This window comes from Sinocyclocheilus rhinocerous, unplaced genomic scaffold (assembly GCF_001515625.1).
Source record: "Sinocyclocheilus rhinocerous isolate Xijiao unplaced genomic scaffold, SAMN03320098_v1.1 scaffold1870, whole genome shotgun sequence".
NCBI classification, from domain to species: Eukaryota; Metazoa; Chordata; class Actinopteri; order Cypriniformes; family Cyprinidae; genus Sinocyclocheilus; species Sinocyclocheilus rhinocerous.
Genome location: NW_015664009.1, coordinates 219,252 through 226,910, shown reverse-complemented (window position 1 = coordinate 226,910; position 7,659 = coordinate 219,252). Strand labels below are relative to the sequence as shown.

Genomic DNA, 7,659 nt, shown 5'->3' with positions numbered 1-7,659 from the left:
CCTCAGCTGCGGCGGGCCCTGAACCGCGGGGAGCCGATGGCTGCCCCTCTTTCCTCGAAAAGAGAGACAAACGAGAGCGGAGCTTTTTCATTGGAAAACGCTCGCAGTGAACGCAGATTGCCCTCTCGAGGACATCGCGTGCATGCTCCTCGCCCAAACAAAAAAGCAGAGATCGCGTGTGTCAACAGATCTCAAATAACGACGATACGGATGCACACATCCTCTAAACGCCTTGCTAGTGCTCGCCATAATGAAGGAATAAAGATCGCTCTTACCACGGAAATGCACGCTTCAAACATAATGGTCAGTGAAGACGAAGAAGAGGATGTGTTCTCCCGGCGCCTATTTATACTATAGTCGCACCGGTAGTGACATCATGGCTGTCACCGGCCAACGTGTTGTTGGTGTTTTTTCAATGTATGCTTCAGACACGGGTCACCACGAGGCGTTCCCCATAGCGACCCCTAGAGGACGCAGTTCGAAGTTCCCTTGAAAGGGAATCGATAATTTTGACACATACAATGTATTTTTGGCTATTGCTACAAATATATCTGTCCTACTTAAGACTTGGTTTTGTGGTTCAGGGTCACATACCAGAATCAAGAAAACAACAATGCCATGTTATAAGCTGTAAAAGTTTTTTTTTTTTACCTATATCAGCACATTGAGCACAACTATTAAGGCAACAAGCAGACCAATTGCCAATAGGGTTGCGATGACGGCCCACACACATATGCCACTACAGCTGCACAAGCGATGCTGCATGAAAACTTGGCCTTGCGCAGTCGGGCTGCTGTTAGTGGAGGGTAACGGGCGTCATTCAAACTCTCCATAGCAAAAGACTTGACGAGACAGGCACGATGGTGACTCAGCTGGTCAAACGTGTGTCTCCCATGATATCTGCCCATTCCACTGTTTCCTTAAAAAGAGTGAGAGTGAAAAAAATTGATAGGTTGAGACAAACAGATAAATATCTCAGATCAATATACTGCATAATTCAATATACTTATTTAAGAGCAGGCTATTGTAATATATAAATAGAGTTAAATGTAATTTAATATAACAGCTTCTGTTCATTTTAGTAAGATATTAAATTGTATGTATTTACCATTATATACAATGTCCTAATTTAAGTGATTTCTAATCATATTTATATAATGGTCTAATTTAATAGTTGTAATAGTGCAAATTCATCCTAAACATTACTTGTCTTGAGTGTCTTTACGTCTTATTGGTTGGCTTACCTACACCTCCAAAAGGTAAAGTATCGACAGTGTAATGCATCAAGACATCATTAACAGTCACTCCTCCACTGCTGGTTTCAGTTAACATTCGCTTAATCACCTAAATAGAAAAAAAAGTAAAAGTTCACTTGGACATATTGAAACTGACTTAAAATTGTATTTTATTCTGCCTTCCAAAAAAACACTGGTAATGAAAAGAATACCATTTTATCAGAGGAAAACACATAGAGCGCCAATGGCTTTTCTCTTGCATTGATAAAATTTATGGCCTCACTCAAGCCATTAACAGTGACCATTGGCAGCAGTGGTCCAAAGATTTCTTCTTGCATGATTTTGAAATGGGGTAAAACATCCTTCAGAACCGTAGGAGCTGGTGGTGAAGAAAAATGCATGTTTTTGATTTACTATTAACTCAACTGATAAACCTCATGACTTTATTACTGGCAATAAAAATGGTCCTTACCTATGTAACATTTTGAGCGATCACTCTCTCCTCCAAGAGCAATAGTGCATTCATTCATTAGAGCCAATGCTCTGTCAAAGTGACGTGTATTAATGATTCGGCAATAATCTGGAGAGCTTTTAGGGTCCTTTTGGTAGAACTCCTGAAATGAGTTAAGATTCTAGGTCATGTCTTACTATCAACATGCACATGGATTACAATTGTTTTGTAAAAAAAAAAAAAAAAAGTATGCACCAGTAGTGTTTTTTGAATCTCTTCAACTATCCTGTCCTGGATGCTTGGCTCACACAGAATGTAGTCAGGGGCAATGCATGTCTGGCCACAATTTGCAAACTTCCCCCAGGTTATTCGTCTGATATAAAGACATTTGGAAATCTGTTATTTCAGCTGATAATGTTTCCCAGAGCTTTAAATTAGATGTTTTAAGTCCTAAAGTCTCAAGATTTTAGGACTTGAAAATGAAAATTCTGTCATTATTTACTCACTCTCATGAAAACATTCATGTGGATTTTTTTCTTTCAATTAAAGTCAATGGGGTCGAAAATAATATTGGATCCCATCGATTTACATTGCATAGACAAATCAACACTGATACATTTTTTAGTTTGTTTTGCATAGAATAAGAAAATCAAACAGGTTTGGAACAACCTAAAGGGGAGTAAATGATGAATTTTCATTTTTGGCTGAACTATCCCATAAAACTGTATACTACCGGCATGCCACAGCAATGTCACAGTTCTTGTCAACATAACAGGGGCTTTTTCCACCCAGTTCTAAAGTCACTGGTGTGAGATGACGAGCTGCAGCTTCCATAACCAGTTTCCCAACCGTGCTGCTCCCAGTGTAGAAGATGTGGTCGAAACGCTGCTTCAGCAGCTCCTGGGTTTCTAGAACCCCTTCTGTCACCACTTGATACATCTCCTAAAATGATCCAAATGTTTGTCAAACTGTTCTCAAAAACCTTGAACAACAAACATGAGACTGAATTATAGAAACAAAATGAGTTTATGCACCTTATCCAGATATAGAGGAAGCAGTTCTTTCATAAGTCTAGCAGAGTGCTCACTCAGCTCCGACGGTTTCAACACAGCTGCGTTGCCTAAACAACAAAAGTGGAAAACAGTGTGGAGTTGAAATCTCATTTGGTGTTGGTGATGCTTCTTAATAAACTAAAAGAGATTAAAAGTTAACATGAAATCAAAATTGACAATTCATTTCTTAATCCACATTCCTAGTCTTTAATCTTTCTTCAAAATGTGATAACTTGCTCCACCTTTAAAACAAATGCATAATTCAGTCATGAAACTCTTCAGAGAAGTTGACTGGTTGTTCAAAGCCAGCAGTGCAATCAATTGATCTCTCATTCCTTTTTTTCGTTGTTTTTATAGGCTTTTTATGCCTTTTATAGATAGGACAGTTGGGAGACAACAGAAAAGCGGAGAGAGAGAGGGGAGCAGGATCGGCAAAGGACCTCGAGACGGGAATCGAACTCGGGTCGCTGTGACCACGATTGCGCTGTATGTTAGCCCACTAACCATGAGGCTATTGGCGACAGGATCTCTCACTCCAATCTACGCAACCTTGTTATTTCCATCCCAACCTCAGCCAGCTCAGTACTGCACAGCATTAGAATTTGCTTTAGCATTCCACCTCCCCAGCACCACATGTCTAGATCTTCTACAAGGGTTCTCCTGACCTTACCTTGTATCCTAATCCTAGTTCCAGGTTCCAATTATCAGCACAACACCCAAAGGTTCAGGCTTTATGTAAACATCATCCAGTGCGGTGTTGAGATTCTTCTTCACAGGGCGAGGAGCTGCCCAGTCTGCCATGTCGCTTTCCGCCAACTTGATGTCATTCTCGATGCTGATCATTTCAAAGAGTGAAGTGTTATATGTATTCTGTTTGATGACAGTGACAATAAAGTTTTAGCATTCAGTAAAACTGAATGACTTAGATGGCAATAAAAACATTCAGCGTTGCTACTGAATTAATATTTTATAGCTTTAAAGGAAACGGTCAAAATGGCTGCCGTACCCTGTTGAGGTCTTGTTTTAGAGCTTGCTCGATGTCTGCTTGGCGTTCAGTGATGAGGCGGTGCAGGGCTCTGTGCTGCTGTTTTCTGTACTGCAGGGGTCTGGATCTGGACTGGAAGACTTCCCTCAACCCATCCACAACCTGCTTCTCCATTTGTACAGGTCTACATTATATATTTCCTGCAGGTTTGATCAGAAAAAAAAGTTACATTTCTTAAAAGTCAACTAAAATTCCAATGAGAAAACAGAATATTATGTATGAATATTCAGTACAGAGGATAGCCAATTCTGATCATCTTTAGACTGATCACGAGCAGGAATTTGTCAACAAAATTATGTCAGCTTTCTGGGAATTCCATTGGCCATTTCAGTTCAGAAATGAAGGTATTTTACTCCTCAGGTAGCTCAACAACGTTCTATGGGCACACTGGCAAAAGATGATGCTTTGTGGAAGGCTGAAAACAACTTTGCCTATCTCAAAAGACTGAAAGACAAGGGTTTGTGGTTTCAAGGGGACTTTTCCCAAGGTAATTGTGAAACCTGTCCAGAGGTCATGCTCTTCTGACCAATGATGAAGGCATTTCAACACTCATACTATGTTGTGTCCAATACACATCTACTGTAGATTAAAAAAAATATTTGCCAGGTTTTGACCAACTATTGTTTCATTTGTTATGGAAAATGTGTATATATTTGTAGATCTGAGGTCATTACCTTTTCCACTGATTAATACTTTTAAGATTTCTTGATTAAAATACTTTATGAAAAAAATCTTTCTTCATTGTGGAACTTTATCTTTAACCAGCTTGGTGTGGCTTTTCTTTCCTATGTGTAACTAATAGATAAAATACCTGTGAAACTCTGCCTTTCATCATCATATGTTTGGTTATTATACATTTTTGTTACAAAGAAAGTTAAAACTAATTTGCATAATATTAAGACAATACAGTACATAAATTTCATCCTGTTAAACATTTTTTTGTGTGTGTGTGTGTGTGTGTTGATAAATTTAAGATAGACATGGATTTGATCTGCTCTTTTAGTTCTCTGCAAATGGAACTACGCACCTTTTTCAGCATTTTAACTGTGGAAAAGGCTTAGAGTTGACAAAATTCCTCCCAATTTTGATTTCGTCCTTCGGGAATTGATTGGATCGTTGGAAGGTGGGGCGTTGCAAACAAAATGGAGGCAGATCTGAATGCCAGTTTGCAATCCCAGCGTTTACCCCTCACGTCACTAGCTCCGCCCTTGCGCCACAGCTCGTGACCGGAAGAGAAGATGAGTCGTTTTGAGGGGGAGGGCAGGTTAACGTTTTTGATTAAAGATTATGAGGGCACATGGAATTAAAAAAAAAAACAATGAATGTGCACTGATAAATTATTTATAATAAACACTACAGTATTCCATTAAAAAATAAGAATTTTTAATTTTGATTAATGGTGACTTTAATAAAATATCATTTAAATATGATATGCATCAAATATTGTAGTTTCATCTGTATTATGACATGTTTTATTGAGTTTTTACCATAGACTGTATAAAAACCATAGACTGATAAAAACACAGACATTAGGGAACAACCGTAGTTAGACAGTTCTGGTCACGTGACCGTTTAGAACTCACGAGCAAAGGTTCACAAACATCAAAACAATGCACTTTCATTCATAGTTGCATTTTCGGTTTAAAATTCACAAAGAAGGCTTTTAGACTCTTTAAACTCAAAAGTTGGTCACAAATGTTACTGCTGGGAATAAGTGAGTTTAAAACAAGCTGCACGTTTATGGAGATACTACAACAACAACATTTACATTTTACGAGACTAAGCAGTGTGTTCATGTTTAGAGTCGTTCGCGTGAACAAAGCAAATGTATAAAACATTAGGAAATCTGTTTGTAAGAGTCATGCAACCATTCGAGAAACATATAAACTCACTTCGTATCTTGTCTAATACTTACATAAACTCGTAAAGGTTCAGCTGTGCCGAATTCTGCACCCCTGCCAGATTATGCACCCCCTCGTTGAAGTCGCTACCTGATTGCCTAATCCCAACCCCTCCCCCACACCTACTCCTAAACCTACCAATACTAGGGGGTGCATAATCTGGCAGGGTACAAATTTCGGCACTACACCGGACTGCGGTCAAACCAGCCGCACTTCAGAAAAACACGGTCAAGGCAGCCGCGAGTGAAATTTTGGTGCGCGGGTATTACTATAATTACGGTAATAGCAGGAACAACACAGAGGGAACGCGCTTTCAGAGCGCTTTTCATCTAGACGCCCAGAATTGAGATATGATGACATTTTTTAGGATTTTTTTTGCCCATCTGCTTTAATATTCGTGTAATTTATTGTTGTCTTTGACTGTTCTGTATTACTATAATTTTCAAAGGATAATATTACACTTTAGAAGGCTATAAAGACCTCATTTCTAATAAGTAGAAAAAAAGAATGGTCAGTTCTTGTAAGGGACATCCCATACTATATGCACTCCTCATATCAAACCATTTTACTGCAGCATTTTGGAGATATCAGACATTATGACACTTTAAAGGGCTATAAAGACCACATTTCTAATAAGTATAAAATAAGGGACATCCCATACTATATGCACACCTCATATCAAACCATTTTACTGCAGCATTTTGGGGATATCAGACATTATTACACTTTAAAGGGCGATAAAGAACACATTTCTAATAAGCAGAAAAAAACAATGGTCGATTCTTATAAGGGATGTCCCCTACTATATGCACACCTCATATAAAACCATTTCACTGCAGCGTTTTCGAGATATCGGACATTATTACAGTTTAGAAGGTTTAAAATGCCCATTTCTAATAAGTAGAAAAAAACAATGGTTGGTTCTTATTCAGGACGTCCCATACTATATGCAGACCTCATATGAAACCATTTTACTGCAGCATTTTGGAGATATCGGACATTATTACACTTTAGAGGGGTATAAAGATCCCATTTCTAATAAGTAGAAAAAAACAATGATCGGTTCTTATTCAGGACGTCCCATACTATATGCAGACCTCATATGAAACCATTTTACTGCAGCATTTTGGAGATATCGGACATTATTACACTTTAGAGGGGTATAAAGATCCCATTTCTAATAAGTAGAAAAAAACAATGATCGGTTCTTATTCAGGACGTCCCATACTATATGCAGACCTCATATGAAACCATTTTACTGCAGCATTTTGGAGATATCGGACATTATTACACTTTAGAGGGGTATAAAGATCCCATTTCTAATAAGTAGAAAAAAACAATGATCGGTTCTTATTCAGGACGTCCCATACTATATGCAGACCTCATATGAAACCATTTTACTGCAGCATTTTGGAGATATCGGACATTATTACACTTTAGAGGGGTATAAAGATCCCATTTCTAATAAGTAGAAAAAAACAATGATCGGTTCTTATTCAGGACGTCCCATACTATATGCAGACCTCATATGAAACCATTTTACTGCAGCATTTTGGAGATATCGGACATTATTACACTTTAGAGGGGTATAAAGATCCCATTTCTAATAAGTAGAAAAAAACAATGATCGGTTCTTATTCAGGACGTCCCATACTATATGCAGACCTCATATGAAACCATTTTACTGCAGCATTTTGGAGATATCGGACATTATTACACTTTAGAGGGGTATAAAGATCCCATTTCTAATAAGTAGAAAAAAACAATGATCGGTTCTTATTCAGGACGTCCCATACTATATGCAGACCTCATATGAAACCATTTTACTGCAGCGTTTTTGAGATATGGGACTACATGGTGCTTTAAGTGAGTGAGTGAAGTGAGTGAAGTGAAATGTGGCCAAGTATGGTGACCCATACTAGGATTTAGTGCTCTGCATTTATCCCATCCAAAGTGCACACACACAGCAGTGAAT

General features: G+C 38.4%; 1 pseudogene; it reads right to left on the bottom strand.

Annotated features, from left to right (window-relative positions):
* Nucleotides 1-651: 651 nt before the first annotated feature.
* On the bottom strand, nt 652-5,739 carry LOC107729091 (fatty aldehyde dehydrogenase-like; annotated as a pseudogene).
* Nucleotides 5,740-7,659: the final 1,920 nt, after the last annotated feature.